This window comes from Dendrobates tinctorius, unplaced genomic scaffold, assembly GCF_039654945.1.
Source record: "Dendrobates tinctorius isolate UK_male_01 unplaced genomic scaffold, ASM3965494v1 ptg000097l, whole genome shotgun sequence".
Classification (NCBI taxonomy): Eukaryota; Metazoa; Chordata; class Amphibia; order Anura; family Dendrobatidae; genus Dendrobates; species Dendrobates tinctorius.
The window spans coordinates 2,324,148-2,344,303 of record NW_027361765.1 but is presented as its reverse complement, the minus strand read 5'-3'; the positions used below and the strand labels follow the sequence as shown (position 1 = coordinate 2,344,303).

General features: G+C 42.2%; 1 protein-coding gene across 2 annotated transcripts in view; it reads right to left on the bottom strand.

The window, feature by feature from the left end:
• Positions 1–20,156, bottom strand: part of SORD (sorbitol dehydrogenase) — an 89,418-nt gene that overhangs the window by 8,817 nt on the left and 60,445 nt on the right. The window lies entirely within an intron of this gene.

Below are 20,156 nucleotides of genomic sequence, written 5' to 3'. Positions count from 1 at the left end.
TTTTTGACAATTAAACATTTAATTGTCTATATTTGAGATACTGTAACATTCTTTATTTTTTGGTTTGTTTTATTTTTTTTTTTTTTCTTATCCCCTTTCTGTAATTTTTTTTTGTTTTTTACGTTTAAGAAATGTGGCTTTTTGTGGCATTGTGATACATATGTGGAAAGAAGGAAAGAGCAAGACAAAAAATTTAAGTAAAAGAAAGCCAACAGGCATGAAAGTGAACCACAGAAATAAAAACAGGGTTTTGCCAGCCACACAACAGCTGTATGTGTCATGTGTTCAGTACACCACTCAAAACATGTTTTTTGAACTATCACACACTTTTCACATGAGCACTTAAGCAAGACAGTTTATGTAATACATGGAAGGTGGGATTTCGGCTGCGGTTACATTTGCATTTGGAATTGGCAATCATGATCTATTAATTGGGGCCACACCACGAGGAACTCCAAAAATCAGATCCGGGTAGATTCTCCAAATTATACTTTTTCTCCAATAGGTCAACACCGGTGTTTTCTCAAAAAAACATGAACGGCATCTGCAATTGTAAACGCAAATGTAACCGTAGCATTAGCCATTTTTGAGACCCAACACGAAGCGCTTTGACAGAGGCACAACGCTTGAGTCAACAAGTAAAGTGTAAGGCTGGCCAGGCCATACGGGTGCATATTCGGGCCAATGACTTAGAGATACAGTGTAAGAAGAATGCTGAGGGCCTAGCTGCATTTGGTGACATGTTGCCAGTCCAACACCACAACATGTCCACATAGCCAAACTGATGTATGTATTTCCCCAGAATATGTACTTCTCCAATGTGCAGATGGTTTGTCAAATTTTGTACGTCAGAGTAAGGCCTCTTTCACGAGAGAGAGAGAGAGTCTTGTTTTGTCCGGCACCCAGAAAGAAATTCGGGTTAAATCAGTGTCTGGAGGATCCGCCAGAGAAAAAAACGTTGCAAGCTCCGTTTTGAATTCTTTGAGGATGGTGACGGACAGCAACTTTTGGCGGATCCTCAAAAAAACCGGATGCAACGGACAGCAATCCGTCACAATCCGCCATTAATGCAAGTCAATGGGGAAAAAAAACGGATCCTCAAAAGAAAATTGAGGATCCGTTTTTTTCAAAACCTGGCGGATTGTGACTGATTGTAAAAAACGGAAGTGTGAAAGAGGCCTAAAGTGTTTGGCACCCCTGCCGAAATGCACATGCGAGTTCATGGTGAAAGACATAATTTGGGCGGACATGTGTGTGCCTTTTTTCCAACCAAAATCAAAACAGTTAGTTGTGGTTTGGCAACTGTTGAGCAACTAATTTGATGATGTGTATTGTTTACATTGCCACATGGAGTATTACCCCCCAAAACCAATGATGATCAGGAGGACCATGTTGTGTGATGTTTGCTAAGGTTAGCAGATATAGTATTTATGGCAACACTGGTTATCCATGAACATTCCAGGGAAATGCCCCCTCTGGGCTATTGAAATAATGTATAAAACATTCACAGACACGCAGTCCCTAGTGCTCATACAATATACTTGCTTGTACTGGGAGCATAGTACATGCAATACCCACTATGCAGGCATAGGCTTGGTGCCTGGAAAAATTAGCCCAAGGGGCTTTAGAAAAAATGTATTAAAGAATAAAGGGCGCGTGGCCCATACAATATACTAGCTTGCAGTAAGAGAAATTCCCACTATGTAGGCATAGGCTTGGTGCCTCCAAAAATTGGCTCAAGGGGCTTGAGGAAAATTTTTTAAATAAAGCAGGGCGCGTGGCCCATACTAAATACTGGCTTGCAGTAAGAGAAATGCCCACTGTGCAGGCATAGGCTTGGTGCCTCCAAAAATTAGCCCAAGGGGCTTTAGAAAAAATGTATTAAAGAATAAAGGGCGCGTGGCCCATACAATATACTGGCTTGCAGTAAGAGAAATGCCCACTATGTAGGCATAGGCTTGGTGCCTCCAAAAATTGGCTCAAGGGGCTTGAGGAAAATTTTTTAAATAAAGCAGGGCGCGTGGCCCATACTAAATACTGGCTTGCAGTAAGAGAAATGCCCACTGTGTAGGCATAGGCTTGGTGCCTGGAAAAATTAGCCCAAGGGGCTGTATGGAATTGGATGCAAATACACAACTCTGAAAAATCCTCACAAGTGGATGCACTTGTAAATTAAAATGAATCAAACTGATTGTGTATTTGTGTTATAATGCAGCAAATGTTGCATGAACATTACTAATCAAAGCGACTGAGATGAGGGACATAGAGATATTTCCAGTTAGAAAAGGGCATAATGTTAAAAGCGCAATCTCACAATCCTAATAATCGTGATTATGTTACCCTAGGTTTGGGTACTGTCATCTGGAGGGCTTAGGAACTGTGATGATATCCAGTCCTTGTTGAACTTTATGAGAGTCAGCCTGTCGGCATTTTCTGTAGTAAGGCGTGACCTTGTCTCAGTGACTATACCCCCAGCGGCACTGAAAACACGCTCTGATGTCACGCTAGCAGCTGGGCAGGCCAGCACCTCCAAGGCATACAAAGACAGCTCTGTCCAAGTGTGAAGCTTCGAAACTCAGTAATTAAAGGGTACAGACGGGTCGGTAAGGAAGCTGGTACTGTCACTGACATACTCGTTCACCATGTTTGACAATGTTTGTCTCCTACTCAAGGTGACCGCATGCACACTGCGTTGCTGATTGGAAGGTCTGTTGAACATCGCCCAGTTGGTGGACATCTTACCCCCACCTCTTCTTGACATTGTGGGCATTTGTGTCCCAACCAATTGCTGCTGTTGCAAACTGCTGCTACTTCGGTGTATAGCGAAGTCAGACGGTGATATTGTCATCAAATTCTCTACAACAAGACTCTTGAAATGATCCATAGTTAAGCCCCTTGGTGACTGCAACAGCAGCGACGGAAATTTATCTTTGTAGCGTGGGTCCAGAAATGTTGACAACCAGTAGAGGTTGCTGTCATAGATGTTAATGACGCGTGGATCTTGGGACAGACATTGAGACATGAAGTCAGCCATGTATGCTAAGCTGTAAAGACTCATCTCTTCGGTTTCACCCGAATGATGGGCACTACGCATCATGGCCTCTAAATCTGTCTCCGCCTCCACCTCCTCCTCCTCTTCAGCCCACCCATGCTGTACCAACATAAAGCTGGGGTTGGGAGTACCATCAGGGTTCACATCAGTGCCACGGAACAAGAAATCTTCATCCTCATCACCCTCATCGCATTCTTCTTCCGGACCCAATATTGCCTGCTGATGTTGGCTTGGCTGCCTAGGATCAGCGATGTTCAAATCTGGCTCCATAGCCATCCGCTGGGCCCTCAAAGCTTCTGTTTTCAGATTCATGAGGGATTCTTTGAGCAGACAGAGCATGGGGATGGTGAGACTGATAATCGACTGATCACCGCTGACAAGTTTGGTGCAGTAATCAAAGTTCTCCAGCACCTCACAAATGTCAGCGATCCAGACCCACTCCAGACCACTAAGGTGTCTTGTCTGACTTCCGGTGTGACGGGCATGTTGCAGCTGATATTCCGCTATTGCCCTCTGCTGCTCATTCAACCTTGCTATCATATGGAATGTAGAGTTCCAGCGTGTGGGCATGTCGCAAATTAGCCGGTGTTTGGGCAAATTCAATTGGTTTTGAATGGCAGAAAGACTTCCAGCCGCCGTGGAGGAATGTCGGAAATGGGCGCAAATTCTCCTCACCTTCTCTAGTAGGTCAGATAATTCGGGGTATGTTTTAAGGAATTTCTGAACTACTAGGTTCAGCACGTGAGCCATGCAAGGTACGTGTACAATGTTCCCAAGCTTCAGTGCCGCCACAAGGTTTCGACCGTTATCGCTGACAACAAGACCTGTTTGGAGTTGCAGTGGGACCAGCCACTCATCAGTCTGTTGCTTAAGACCTTTCCACAGCTCTGTTGCAGTGTGAGGTGTGTGACCTAGACAGATGAGCTTCAGAAGAGCCTGTTGTCGCCTTGCTGAAGCGCTACTGCAAAGCTCCCAACTTGGACGTGATATTGCGGGCAAGTCAGCAGTGCCAGAGGAAGTTGAAGAAGCCGATTGGGTAGTGGACGTATATGATGAGGCGGACACCCGGAATGATGTTTTGCCCACTATTCGCGGAGTTGGTAGGATCTCACATGGTCCACTTTTAAAATTTGGGACACTCTCCACCAGGTTGATCCAGTGAGCCGTTAGTGATATGTATCTGCCCTGTCCACAAGTACTTGTCCACGTGTCCGTAGTTAAATGGACTTTGCCGGTTACAGCATTTGTTAGTGCACGCTTTAAGTTGTTTACCACGTGCTGGTGTAACGCGGGGACGGCACAACGTGAGAAAAAGTACCGGCTGGGAACGGAGTATCGTGGTGCTGCCACAGCCAACAACTCCCGAAAAGACTCTGTTCCCACAAGCCTAAACGGCAACATTTCGACAGCTAACAACTTAGCAATTTGAGCCGTCATTTGTTGAGAAAATGGGTGCGTCGATTGGAACTTCCGCTGCCTCTCATACAGCTGTGGCACAGACAACTGCACGTTTGGCGCAGACTGACAAGTGGCTTGACTACTGTCATGTCTGTCTTGTAACGCAGCTTCGGAGGAGTACGTCTGAGCATGACCTGCTGCATGAACACTAGATGGTGAAGGATGGATCTGAGGTGGAGTGGAAGTGTTGGGATCAGAAGCCACTGATTTTGAAACCTGACGGGCCGACCACTGAGTTGGGTGCTTAACAGACATGTGCTTACGCATACTGCTGGTGCTCAAGTTTCCTTTTCCCTGGCCTCTGCTTAGCCTTGCATAGCAGATGTTACAGATCACTACATTTGGTACTGATGGGCTATCCTTAAAAAATTCCCACACAAGGGCTTTTTGTCCTTTATGTTGTATTGGAGGCACAGGAGGATACCTCTGTCCAACACCAACTGTTGATACAGTTTGGGCAACAGTTGACACAGTTTGCCTTCTGGAGAAAGGAGTAAGCCTTGGTGCTTTTGGCGGTGGTACATAGCCACTTTCCTCCTCCGGGATGCTCTGTTGGCTATGCATTCCAACAGTCCATGTTGGATCTGTGGTCTCATCAACCCCTTCCTCTTCAAAGTCTTCAGGATAACGTGACTGTTCAGGCTGGCCAGATGAGATGAGTGTCTCCATCATCATCATCATCGTCGGCAACCTCCTGAGATGCTGTATGCCTTTGGTGAAAGTGGCTTTCTACAGTAAGAGGTGATTCCAAACTTTGTCCATGAATAGACCTTACGTCTTCTTCAAGTATCTCGTCAGGCAGTGACAAAGAAACTCCAGATTCAATCAGGGGCTGGTAAGAAGCAAATAAATCATCAGAGTGACCGAATTCGCGGTCACAATATTCCTCTGTCTGCCGATGGGTTGAGGAACTAGGAAGAGTTTGAGGATTGGATGACCCTGCGTTGTCTGTAGCGACACTAGACCTAGTTGTCAAGGACGATTGTGTGCTGCAAGAACCAGTGGTTGAGGTCTTCTCAGCCATCCAAGATGTAATCTGGTCTTGCTCTTCCGGCCTTAAGAGACGTTTTGGTTGAGTACTGGGAAATTTAGACAGAAGAAAGGTCGATCTATCAATCTTCTGTCTACCTGTACCAGTGCCTTGTTGTGCATGACTGCCAAGGCCACGACCTCGTCCCTGTCCCTTTGCAACCTCTTTTTTGGGAACTTGTTTTTTTTGGGACATTGATGAGAAATGCAGATGTTAGCTGTAATAATCTGAACAATAATTAGCAGTTAATACTTGCTAATAGGAGGACAATCAAGGCTAGTGATGCGTATTGGCACAGCAGGAAGGTAACGTGCGTGCTATTAGCTGGTAACAGAGAAGCCCTGCACTCTCCCTGAAAAAATTGTTTAGTGCGCAAAGGCAGTCACCTAGGTGGACTGTGGTGCTGTCTGTGTCACCGCTCTGGGGTGAAGTGCGTGCTGTAACTTAGCAGAGAAGCGACGCACTGTCCCTGAAGAAATTGTTTAGTGCGCAAAGGCAGTCACCTAGGTGGACTGTGGTGCTGTCTGTGTCACCGCTCTGGGGTGAAGTGCGTGCTGTAACTTAGCAGAGAAGCGACGCACTGTCCCTGAAGAAATTGTTTAGTGCGCAAAGGCAGTCACCTAGGTGGACTGTGGTGCTGTCTGCGTCACCGCTCTGGGGTGAAGTGCGTGCTGTAACTTAGCAGAGAAGCGACGCACTGTCCCTGAAGAAATTGTTTAGTGCGCAAAGGCAGTCACCTAGGTGGACTGTGGTGCTGTCTGCGTCACCGCTCTGGGGTGAAGTGCGTGCTGTAACTTAGCAGAGAAGCGACGCCCTCTCCCTGAAAAAATTGTTTAGTGCGCAAAGGCAGTCACCTAGGTGGACTGTGGTGCTGTCTGTGTCACCGCTCTGGGGTGAAGTGCGTGCTGTAACTTAGCAGAGAAGCGACGCACTCTCCCTGAAAAAATTGTTTAGTGCGCAAAGGCAGTCACCTAGGTGGACTGTGGTGCTGTCTGCGTCACCGCTCTGGGGTGAAGTGCGTGCTGTAACTTAGCAGAGAAGCGACGCACTCTCCCTGAAAAAATTGTTTAGTGCGCAAAGGCAGTCACCTAGGTGGACTGTGGTGCTGTCTGCGTCACCGCTCTGGGGTGAAGTGCGTGCTGTAACTTAGCAGAGAAGCGACGCACTCTCCCTGAAAAAATTGTTTAGTGCGCAAAGGCAGTCACCTAGGTGGACTGTGGTGCTGTCTGCGTCACCGCTCTGGGGTGAAGTGCGTGCTGTAATTTAGCAGAGAAGCGACGCACTCTCCCTGAAAAAATTGTTTAGTGCACACAAGCAGGCAGCGTGCGTGCTATTAGCTGGTGGGATAGATAGCAGCAACGCACTTGTCTGCCACAGAAACAATAACGCTGCAGGGGTAAATATGACCCCAATAATATCTGGTGGAAAAAAAAAAAGAATTTGCTCAGCTATGCTTCTGATTTCAGCTCTGATGGAAGCTGAGTGAGTAAGCTAAGCTCTGAGAATGGTGCTGTATGCACTGTAAGGCTGCTCCTGCCTTTCTCCCTGCCTACAGTCCTCTACAGTACTCCTCCGTCCTGGTAGTTCTGAAAATAATTTTTGTGTTATATGTGAGGAATCTTGAGGTCCTACACTGACTAACAGTCCCTAGATCTGCTCTGTCTCCAACTCGCCCTGCACTAGCTCAGATCGTCACAGGAATGTGCCCAAAATGGCGGGGGCAGGGTTTATATACAGCCTTGCCTGTGATACATGACATAGGCATCACGATGGACAGCAGACAATCATAGTAGTGCTCTTCACAGTTTTCTCACCTAACAAACTAGGCTGTCTCTGAAAATTAACATATTCTGTATTCTGCGAGTCCCGAATACAGTATATAGGAGTCCTAGAATCGCTAAGAGTTGCTGCTGACAGCGGGACACAAAATCGCTAAGAAACTAGGATTGCTTGTATTAAACTCTGAAAAAACTAGGATTGCCATTGATTTGCATTGGACTCGTTACTGTGCGAGTAATCGCTTGGAAACTCGCAGAGTACCGACTCCTGCGAGTCCCCTACTACTCGCAGAGTAACGAGTCCTAACGAGTAGATTCGCCCATCCCTACTTTACCTCTTTTATTGAATGGGTAACAGCGTTGAAATGTATGAAAAGGAGTATAGAGCACTATCTCAATGGCTTCATGTTTGTAGGTTCTAGAGATTCATCTGTATGTGAAAAAGTCCTGAATACATTCCAGACTGTTTGCAATGATTTTGGTATCCCATTAGCGGTAAATAAAACAGTTTTACTAGTTAATTGTATTGAATCCCTAGGCATAACTATAGATTCTGTTACCGGTGAGTTACGTTTACACGTTTACCTTTAGCTAAGGTTTTTAAATGCGATACAATGCTTGCTTGTTGCATAAGAAGAAACCTTCTGCTAGAGAAGTGTAATCCTTGTTGGGTTCTTAAAGCTTTTATGCAAAGAATTAGGCATCTGTCTTCTTGCATCCATGCTTTCATGTTAAATTATTGAAGGATGCAAGGGAGGATTTGGAGGTTTGGCTAGAATTTTTTGAGTCGTTCAATGGTTTGTCAATGTGGCGGTCACAGTTTGTCCTGGATGAACAGTTGTTTTTCTTTACGGATGCTAGCAGCGTTGGTTTTAGTGTTTTTCTGGATGGCGAGTGGTGTGCTGGTAGGTGGCATCAGGCATGGATAGATAAGGGTATTACAGATAATGGCCTTCTGTTAGCATTATTTCCCATACTGGTAGCAATAGTTATTTGGGGTAGGATGTTGGCCAATAAAAATATTATTATAAGGTCTAGTAGCAAGGGTGTTTTATATTCTACGAACTGTCTTTCTAGAAAGCAAGAACCCCTTAAACATGATATGGCGTAATGGGGAAGGGGAACATCCAACCACCATCACAATGTGCATAAGCTCAGGAAATCGAATGAAAACCAGGAGAAAACACAGAACATGCAATAAAAAATAGTCAAATTTTATTAGCGTAAAGTACTACAGATAACATGTATATAACGATGTGCTAATGAGAACAAAAGCAGACAGTATCCACCCAAATTACCCTAAACCTCCATGTAGATGGAAGACATAGCCCCAGACCATGTCCCTGAGAAAGTCCATAAACACCAATGCAAGGTAAAAGAAACGCCCAGGCATAGTGACCTCAATGTAAACATCATGAGGTTTACAATAATGAAGGGCGTCAGTATAATAGAATAAACTGTCGAAATGAGCTGCGAAGGAGTATGGAGAAAAGAGACCTCAGTGGCACTTACCGGGGCTGGGAGGATAGGGGAGACCTGGCTGTACCACCTACAGGTCTCCCCTATCCAGTATGCTTATGCAGGAAAAATATTAGTATTCGTCCTCCTGGGAGGAGCAACTTTCTCATTCAAAGTTCTGGCAAGCCTTTAACGCAGTTCCAATTTGGGAGCATACTGAGGAAGTGTCTGCCCAGGCTTAGCTTGGGTGAGAGATATTTTTCTATCTCTTCTTTCCGGATTTGAGCTGCGACGGAGGCTGCCAGGATTGCTTTAGGTGAAGCATTTATTAAGAAGTTATGGAGATGGGCTCAAAGTGTTATAAATTGTACATTTGTAAATAATGTGAAACTAACTTTTGTTTGTAGCTTTCTTAAGTCTCACAGTGTGGATACTAGGCCATCCTTTCATTCACTGGGCTGACTGGAGAGCAAGGCAACAATGTTATGGATTGAACCTGTCCATATCCCCTGATTTGGTCAGGGTGTTTAGGTTTGGCATCAGGGGACAGAAATGTAACAGTCTCATGGAACAAATGTCTTTTGATGTACAGCAAGTTTCCATCCCCAGATGTTATCATTATTCACCTCAGAGGGAGCGACATTGGGAAATTTGGAACTGTTGATTTATAATTTCAGATGAAACACGCTTTGTTAGAGTTAAAAAAAATATGTTTCCTAATACCATGTTAGTGTTTTCTGAAATTACTCTGAGGTTGCTTTGGTCTGAACCTGTGGACTTGAAATTTTGCGAGAAGATTCGCAAAAGATTAAATAGGTCCATGAGCAAATTTATGCCGTCAATCAGCGATTTTGCTTTTTGGCATGTTGACTTGGAAGGTGGAGTGCCAGGCCTTTTTTGGAATGATTCAGTGTATCTTTTGGAAATAGGCATTGACTTCTTTAACCGTGATTTACAGGCTATGGTGGAATTGGCCCTTGGTGGGGTGGGGCCACTCTTACCTACATTTGGTTAGGCAAGGTGGCCGTGGGGTAAGTCCTTCAGGAAAATGAATGAACATCAGGTTTTGTATATGGTTAACGGGCTTGAGCTTTTGCTGAGCTGTATTTAGTTATAATTTTAAAGTTTGGTATGTGAATTTTTAATAAAGGCCATGGCCAAATAATTTCCAACCAAGTCAACTTGTCTTGTGTATTAATTAAATATGGTATGGTAAGTTTATGAATGCTAAAAAAAGGGGGTTCTTTTGCAGGAATTGGCTTTGTAGTGCCATGATACAACCTGGACATTTAGGAGGGTTATATGTAAGGGGGTGTGGGCTTTACCCCTTAAATTCTTATGCTGCTACTTATGTTCACCTATACATAATTGCTTTGTATCATATATTTATTGCTGTTATCTGCATTATACTATGTGTAAGATAGGGACAGTGCAGTTAGGGAAAAGGGCCACTAGAAGGGGGCACTGAGTACATTTCATGTTATGATTTAGCTGTAGGGCACTTAAGAGTTAATACTAGGAGGAGAAGCTGGGGAATAAGATAGAGAGACTTCCTGTACATAGTTAGTCAGGGGTAGACCCCTGTGTGCTGCTCAGGTGACCTATGGCCTGGGCTGCTCAGCTACCATGAAACGTTCTAAAGCAGAAGCCCAGCCATCCCTGGAAAGGAGTGGGGGTGTAACGAAGGAAGAGAAGAGTAAAGAGCACAGTATGCGCAGCAACGCACTGAAGAGTGAAGCGATTTACAGAAGAAGTTAGAGTAGGTCACTGTGAAAGTGCGCGAGCAGGATAACCATAGAAGAGGTGGATGACCCTGTAAACAGTATTTCCGTGTCTGAAGCAGGCTGCAGGGAGATATATTGCAGTGGCGTTTTCACCGGGCTCCTCGTCCTGTTATATCTTTGTGGCCTATTCCATGATGCAGAAGAAGTAGTAGGGAAAGACGGAGAAATGTATTGCTGGTACTGTGACAAATGTCCTGGAAGTGTTATGGGTGTGCTGTGTCCTGAAGACAATAAACCTGTATTGTTTAAAGTTGCTTTGGACTCTGCATCCTGTCCTTTGAATGCAGGGAAGAATGGGGGGACACAGCAGTGAAGAAGCAGCTGACAACACATTGAGTACGGGTTGTGCGGACATGACTACTACCCTGTCGCTATTTTACATATACATGGCTTTACCAGGCAATAATACAACTTACCTATTAAAGGGTTAAAGCTTGGTGGGAAAAGTTCTCCTGTCAAGCTTTCCCGGTATTTTTTTTATATCAGGGATTGGTGGAAGTGGTTAGCCTGTCAGTGGCACGTCACTGGGCAAAGGATAGCTTTTTCCCCCAGCGACGGCCATTGATAGGACAATCTATTTGTAAATAATGGTGGGCTGGGGGTATAAGAAGAGGCAGAGATGAAGAGGGTTTGTCATTCCCCATCACTGCCAGAAGGATGTGCTGCCCCTCCCTCCCATAATTTTTTGCTTTAACACGGGCCTGGGGTAAGTCGTTCAGGAAACTGAATAGACATCAGGATTTGAATATGTTAACAGAATTGAGCTTTTGCTGAGCTGCGTTTTGTTACAAGTTTAAAGTTTGGTATGTGAATTGTTATTGGCATGTGATTTTTTAATAAAGGCTGTGGCCAAATAATTTCCAACCAAATCAACTTGTCTTGTGTATTAACCCCTTTACCCCCAAGGGTGGTTTGCACGTTCATGACCGGGTCAATTTTTACAATTCTGACCACTGTTCCTTTATGAGGTAATAACTCTGAAACGCTTCCATGGATCCCACTGATTCTGACATGGTTTTCTCATATGCAAATAAAGTCCGTGGAGCCTCATTTAAGAGTCTCAAACACGGGACTAGCCAGATCTTCCTCCAGGGAAGGACCCGGTCAAGGGGTGGCTCCTTTTCGGAAACCACCATTACCACCATATTAAGTGGCCCTTTAAGTCAATATCCAGCTCTTTACAAGTTTACAGATATGACAAGGGAAATACCAAGGCCAGGTATCCATCCACAGACAGCTGTTTCGGGGTGTTGCCCCTCATCAGTATGGAGTAGGATTCTGGCTAGGTGGGAGCAATGCCTAGTAGACCAACATCACGAAACAATCACTGACCTCAGAGAGACCAGTCAAAGAAAACACTGCGGCAGCTGGCAAAGGCGCTCAATGAGTGAAATCCTAGGTGCAGTGCTCCCTGGGAAATACAAATATGCAAATAAAGTCCGTGGAGCCTCACTTAAGAGTCTCAAACACGGGACTAGCCAGATCTTCCTCCAGGGAAGGACCCAGTCAAGGGGTGGCTCCTTTCGGAAACCACCATTACCACCATATTAAGTGGCCCTTTAAGTCAATATCCAGCTCTTTACAAGTTTACAGATATGACAAGGGAAATACCAAGGCCAGGTATCCATCCACAGACAGCTGTTTCGGGGTGTTGCCCCTCATCACTGTGGAGTAGGATTCTGGCTAGGTGGGAGCAATGCCTAGTAGACCAACATCACGAAACAATCACTGTACTGTACTGACACTTCACACAGATGTGTGAAAGCAGCCTACTTGTACATATTGACAGATATTTCCTAAGAGAGGAAATCTTTCAATTCTGGTGCTAATATTCTGGCCGAGTTTGATGGTGTTGTACAATGGAGGTAGTTATTCAGCCCCTAGTGATGTTTTTCAGTAGTTGCTGAAGTTATTCAGATTACTGTAGGGTAACATTTTCAGATGACTCAGTGATTATAGGGGGCATTGTGGGGGACCGGGGTGAGGAGGAATATAGAAGGGTGGTTTCTGACTTTGTGGATTGGTGTCGGACTAACAGTCTAGAACTAAATGTAAAGAAAGCCAAGGAGTTGGTGGTGAGTTATAGCAGGAAAAAGGATGATTACTTACCGATCACTATTGCTGGCCAGGAGGTGGAGATGGTTGAGAGCTACAAATATTTGGGGGTCCACCTTGACAGTAAACTCGATTGGAAATGTCATACAGAAAAGGTTTACAAGAAGGGAATGAGCAGACTGTACTTTCTACGGAAGCTCAGGTCGTTCAATGTGTGCAGTAAAATGCTCAAAATGTTCTACCAGTCCGTTGTGGCAAGCACCATCTTTTTTGCTATCATATGCTGGGGCAGTAGCGTGTGATTATCTGACGCTAATAAGCTCAACAACCTTATCAAGAAGGCCATCGCGGCTGTTGGCCTCCATCTTGACTCTTTTGAGGAGGTAGTGGAAGACAGGATTCAGAAGAAGTGCAGGGCTATAATGAACCATAATACACACCCACTAGACAAGCTGTTCTTGAATCAGAAAAGCACATTCAGCAGCCGTCTAATCCTACTAAGGTGTAAGAAGGAGAAATTCAGGAAATCGTTTGTACTTATTGCTATGAGGATGTATAATAATTTCCTAAGGGTGGTAGACAACAATGACTGATTGCAGATGTACTAATGTCAATAAACAGTGACTTATATACCTGAACTACCCACATTTATTTGTTACGTAATGTTGGTATACTTGTGCAAGATTTGTGTCCTAATATTTTATGTACTGCTGTTTGTATTGCTGCTGTAATACTGTAATTTCCCCCGGGATCAATAAAGTGTATTGTATCATATCGTATTAGTATCTCCTCAATAAAGAGCTAAACAACCACAGCATTCAAATAATCCAGAGTTTTTACATCACTGTATGGTAGTATTATTCATTTACAATGTGGCATTCGTATTTTTCGTATTTATTTTCAGTCCCCATTTCAATCCTCTTCTCTTGCCTATATACGTTAGTGTCACCGAAGATGTCATTTTATTGTAAGGTGTAATGTAACACACTAGAACTCAGATTTTTTAAGACTAACAACTAACCATGATGGCTGACACTGCCTCAGTCCCACACCATGCCAGTTTCTCTGACATTGCTTAGCTGTTGGCTCAGCTAGGAGCTTGCGAGGCAGCAGACATCACCACAATATCAATTGAGTATGGGGTGATTACTGTCTGCAAATGCTATGAGAACAGCTATTATATTAACAGGTGGAATGGCAAATGATGGATTAATATTCTCATGAACTTAGATGTGCTTCACAGAATTTGATAACATTGAGCCGTTAAAATGAAAATATATGTTTTTTTACAAAAATGTTGTTTCAGCTCCAAATTTTTCATTTTCACAAGGGTAACAGCCAGGAGAAAATGGACCAAAAAATCTGTTGTGTGATTTCTCCTGAGTATGTTGATACCGTATATGTGGTGGAAAACTACTGTTTAGGCACACAGCAGGGCTCCGAAGTGAAAGAGTGCCAATTGATTTCTGGGGTATAATTTTGGCTGAAATAGATTACGGATGCCATGTCATATTTGGGAAGCCCCTGACATGCCAAAACAGCAGAAACCCCCACAACTGACCCCATCTTGGAATCTAAACTTGAGAAATTCATCTAAGGATGTAGTGAGCATTTTTAACCCTCAGGCGATTCATAGAATTGTATTACACTGGGATGACTCATTGGAAGATTACCATTTTTTCCACTAAAATGTTGATTTGGCCTCAAGATTTCAATTTTCAAAAGGGATAATAGGAAAAAAATGCACAGTGCAATTTGTTTACAATTTGGTATGTAATTTCTCGTAAGTAAGCCAATAACCCATATGTGGTCAAAAACTACTGTTGAGGCACAGTGCAAAGTTCTAAAAAGGGAAGACGTACCATATTGGAGTTAAGGAGTTAACATTTTGCTGGAATGGTTTAAGGGTGCCATGCCACATTGGCAGAGCCCCCAAGGTGTTAGAACAGCAGAACCCACATAAGTGACCCCATTTTACAAACTACATCTCTCCATGAATTTATCTAAGAGTGCAGTGACCATATTGACAACCACAGATGTGTAACAAAATTTCATACCATTGTGCGGTGAAGAATAAATAATGACATTTTTAAGGCAAAAAATGTTTTAGCCCCAGATTTTACATTTTCTCACTGGGAAATGGGTAAAAATGGCACAAAAATGTGTCACATAATTTCTGCTGGACGTGGCAGTACCCTATATGTGGCTGTAATGTACTGCTTAGCCACTCGGTGAGACTCGGGAGGGTTGGAGTGTTACTTGACTTTCAAAGAACAAATTATCGTAGAATAGTTTGTCATCTCCATAAAAAGAGGCATCTAAGTGCTAGAACAGACGAATCCCCTCCTCTTCAAGTGACATCATTTTGGATTTTACACCCCTCTGGGATATTATCTACAGGTATAGTGATGATTTTTACTTTCTGGGTGGTTTCCAGAAACAAGCAGCAGTGGATGTTGCTGAGTGAAAATTGCAAATTTGCCATTGTAGTACGTGAACATGGCAGTGCTCGAACATTTTAATGCCCATACATTGGGTCCAGCTTGAGCTTCTGGATACATGCACCAGCTACAGAAATGCCAAACATATATCCTACAAGAGACATGGAGAACAAAAATTTAAAAGATAGCAAAATAACAATTTTATTACAAATCACATAAAATGATGACAGCAAATATCTTCAGTATACAAAGAGTAGAGGCAATGGTGCACAGTGTCAAAAATAATTGACATGTCCACAAGAAAAGTATAGGGTATGGGATACAAGATGCTCTAGTAACAATGAGTCTAGTAACAATAGACTCAAACATACATTATCAAATGCCAAAAGGTCATATAGTAAAAGGATCAGAAAGTAAGATGGAAAACCTCCCCCCTAGTAACCTAAATTAGTATGCCATGGTATATAATGAGACAAACAGTCGCAGCAGTAATAGTTATGGCTGATAGTGGTAACACATCATGATCCAGTAAAAGCTGTCCAAGGCAAACTCAAGTAGAGAGAAAAGCATCTTACTCATGGTGACCCATATGTGGAACCATAAAAATAGCAGCCCCAACGTGCGTTTCCCGTGGGCTTCATTGGGGGGGGGTTGTCCGAGGAAGCCCATACGATATGTACATTGGGGCTGCTATTTTTTGCATTTACAAATATGGGTCACCAATCACCATGGGTAAGATTCCTTTCTCTCTACTTGAGTTTGCCTTGGTCAGCTGTTACTAGATCATGATGTGTTACCCCTATGAGCCATGACTATTACTGCTGCAACTGTTTTTCTCATTTTATACCATGACATGCTAATTTAGGTTACTAGGGGGGAAGTTTTCCATCTTCCTTTCTGATCCTTTATCTATTTGACCTTTTGGCATTTGATAATGTATGTTTGAGTCTACCTGTTACATATATTTCTATATCTATTGTTATTAAGACTCATTGTTACTAGTGCATCTTGTATCCCATACCGGGTACTTTCCTTGTGGACATGTCAATTATTTTTGACACTGTGCACCATTGCCTCTATTCTTTGTATACCGATGATATTTACTGTCATCATTTTATGTGATTTGCAATAAAATTGTTATTTTACTATATTTTGGATTTTTGTACTCCATGTCACTTGTAGGATATATGTTATAGTGAAGTGTCCACTTTCTGTTGAAAATATTGGTCCACTATTTAAATATACGAGTAGATATGAGACACTTTTGTGCCACTATATTGAATTCAGTTTGCATGATATTGATAGAAATGCCAAACATGTAGATGCTAAATGTGGTTTAGGCACACTGGGGCTCAGAAGGGAGAGGGGCATTTGGATTTGCAAGCAAAGAATTCACTGGATTTCTTTTGAGGAGCCATAGCGCTTTTCCAGAGCCTTTGTGCTACAACTAACATGAAAGCCTTCTATATTTCCATTGACTCAAGATGGACCTGAGTGGATTTAGTTGATGCTCTTTTAGGAACATTTTGCATAACATTTTAGATCACATTTATCCTGCACACTACACTGAGCACTTACTGTACATCGAGGTTTCCATCTAAATCTCCAAATGACACAATTCATATGAAACCTTGAGGGATCCATTCACTATAGTGAGTTAGCAGAGTTACTCTGGACTCCGTCTGGTCTCTGTTCAGCATTGTCCTTTTTTTAGAGGTCTACAAATCTGTGACTAGCAGCGCTTTTATGCATGCCTAAAAAGATAGATACCCCTGGATCATAGGCCAGACGGCTTTAGTAGTGACTCGATCTGCCTCATTATAGGAAATCTTCCACCTGGGATTTCCTCTGAATGACGTATTTCAGAAATTTAAATGGAACTCCAGGTGTAAGGTCTCAGCGTAGCGTGCAGGATAAATGTAAGCTGAGCCTTACTGCAATCTTTGGGAGGCATAATGAACAAATCAACAGCAGGTGAATATTTTTTAATTTTTTTACACCGTTTCTTGTGCAGTATAATTGATTAGACGACTTTATTATGCGGGTTGGTGTGATTACAGCGATACCAGATTTATATAGTTTTTCATGTTTGGCTACAAGAACACATTTAAAAATGCCATATTTTGAGAGCTATAGTTTTTCTATATTTCTGTTGACAGAGTCGTACTGGGCTTGTTTCTTGCAGGATGAGTTAACATTTTTATTGGTACCATTTTCGGGCACATGACAGTTTTTGATTGCTTTCTATTCCAATTTTTGAAGGCAAAATGAACAAAAAAATCAATTTGGGAATCGGTTTTCGTGTTTTTTTATGATATTCACAGTAGGATAAAAGTGATAAAGCAGCTTTATTCTTCAATAGAATATGATTACAATGACACCTCATTTATGTCATTTTATTTCTTGCCGCTTTTACACAATAAAAACTAGAAAAATACTATTTTTGCATTGCTGTATTCTGAGAGTTATAAGTTTTACATTTTCTTCCGCTGATATAACTGTAGAGTGGCTTATTTTTTGCTGGAAAAGATGACGCTTTCAACTATACCATTTTTCTTTCCATTCGACTTTTTGATCATGTTTTATTTTTGTTCGGCAGTATAATTAAGAAGCATAGTTTTTTGCCCCCTTTTTTTTTTACAGTGTTCACTGAAAGGCTTAACTAGTATGACAGTTTTATAGCTGTCATACCCATTTATTGGTAATATTGATAATATTTATTTATATTATATAGCTTTTATATTCCCATTTATTGGCATATTATTATTTTCATATTTTTTTTTTTGTGATATTTTATGAAAATATTATTACTTTGTTTTTTACTTAGTTCATATATGGGATTTTAACTTTTATTAGTCTGATCATTAAAATAATGCATTGCAATGCATTATACTTGTCAGTATTACTCTGAAAGAAACCTCTTAGATAATTTTCTTCCAAAATGCTGCAAGTGATATTGATAGCGGCATTCAGGGGGTTAAACAGCCGGGGTGGTGCAGGCACTGCTCTGTGACCACTGGGTCTCGGCTATCACAAAAGCCAAGCTCCCAGTGACGATCACGACGTCAAGATTACCATGGCGTACCCATACATCAAAGGTTGGGAACCCCTACCTGACCATGACGTTTGGGTACATCAAAGGTTATGAAGAAGTTAACATAAATAGCAACATGAAAAATAAAATAAAAAACAATCAAAAAATAAAAAAACATATTACATAAAACCCCCATTTAAATAGTAGTTTAAAGTAGTTTGAAGAGCAATGTGTCAGCAAAAAATGTCCTAATTTTGAAATTAGGCTTTATGTTAAATTATCTGGTAATTAAAGGATTTGTCCCACAGACCAAGTACATTTTAATTGATTGAGGAATATTAATAAGTTCCACAATTAAATGTGTTAAAAAACATTCCCTTCCTGAGATAATCTTATAAATGTGCCCCTGCTATGTACCGTTAATTCAATGATTTATGAGTTCAGCAGCCTCCTATGATGAGCTCACCAGACTGGTTATGCAGCAGAAGTACTTGCTCCTGTGATAAAACAGGCAGAAAAATGTGTTACCTCACAGGAAGAAGCAGCTGCGAGCTTCTGATATGTAGTCTGTATATTTTTATGCTTACTAGAGATAGTACAAAAGAGGACAACAAGGGGATGGGGAAACTACAATACCCAGAGAGATGAGCAAAATTGGGATTATTTAGTCTAGAAAAAAGACGACTGAGGGGCGATCTAATAACCATGTATAAGTATATAAGGGGACAATACAAATATTTCTCCGAGGATCTGTTTATACCAAGGAATGTGACTTAAACAAGGCGGCATTCTCTGTGTCTGGAGGAAAGAAGGTTTTTCCACCAACATAGAGGATTCTTTACTGATAGGGCAGTGAGAATCTGGAATTCCTTGCCTGAGGAGGCGGTGATGGTGAACTCAGTCGAGGGGTTCAAGAGAGGCCTGGATGTCTTCCAGGAGCGTAACAATATTGTATCTTACAGTTATTAGGTTCTTTAGAAGGACGTAGATCTGGGGATTTATTCTGACGGAATATAGGCTGAACTGGATGGACAAATCTCTTTTTTCGGCCTTGCAAACTATGTTACTATGTTACTCGCATGGCCAGGAGCTTTGGTATGCTATGCTCCAACCATTAATATGAGGAAAGAGGGAGACACAAGCGCAATATAGGGTCTTATCCCACAAATAAAATAAGCGGTTTGACAAAAAACTGCTCACCTGGTAGTAGGTATTCAAAGCATGTATAGATAAGGGCTGCCGCAGATCCACAAGTTGGTCACCGACTATATGAAACAGAACTCTGCAAAGGAATACGTGGATTTCGTCCGCGCTGCCAAAATGATGAAATTCCAGAAGGTTAATAAAGTTTGACAGTGGTTTATTCTACCCGTTTCAAGGGTTTTTGCAACCTCTTCTTCAGGAAATACCAGGTGTTATTTCCACAAGAAGAGGTTGCAAAAAAACCTTGAAACGGGTAGAATAAACCACTGTCAAACTTTATTAACCTTCTGGAATTTCATCATTTGGGCAGCGCGGACGAAATCCACGTATTCCTTTGCAGAGTTATGCTCTGACCATGAAATACATGGTCAGACAAAGCAAATAAGACAATACATAGGGGCACATTTCTAAATTTATCTCAGCACAGGAATAAAAAAAAGTCACACAGTCAATTGTGGTGATGATTATTTCACGTTTAATTAAATGTGACCTTTGTTTGTGGGACAATCTCTTTAAGGAGTAAAAGTAATAAGTGTTGAACAGTCACTTGTTTCACTTCAATGATGCCAAAAGGTACAGCACACTCATTCTTTAGGATACTCAAGATTTCTTTGGAAGTCATAAATAAATGATCTACAGCCAAAATTAAAAAGAAAATTGTAATAGTAAAATCAATTGCTTCTCACGCCTTCTGACATGACCCATTGCTGGTTTGTATATGTTGCCTGGACACAGGTACAAACATGTTTCGATTACAATTGCAGTATTAGTACAGAATTCCATTCAGGATGAGGTCATATTTGCAATACATAAAATCGTGATATCCTTCGAAGCTGTAAGCGAATTCCACAGTTAGGGAGGTT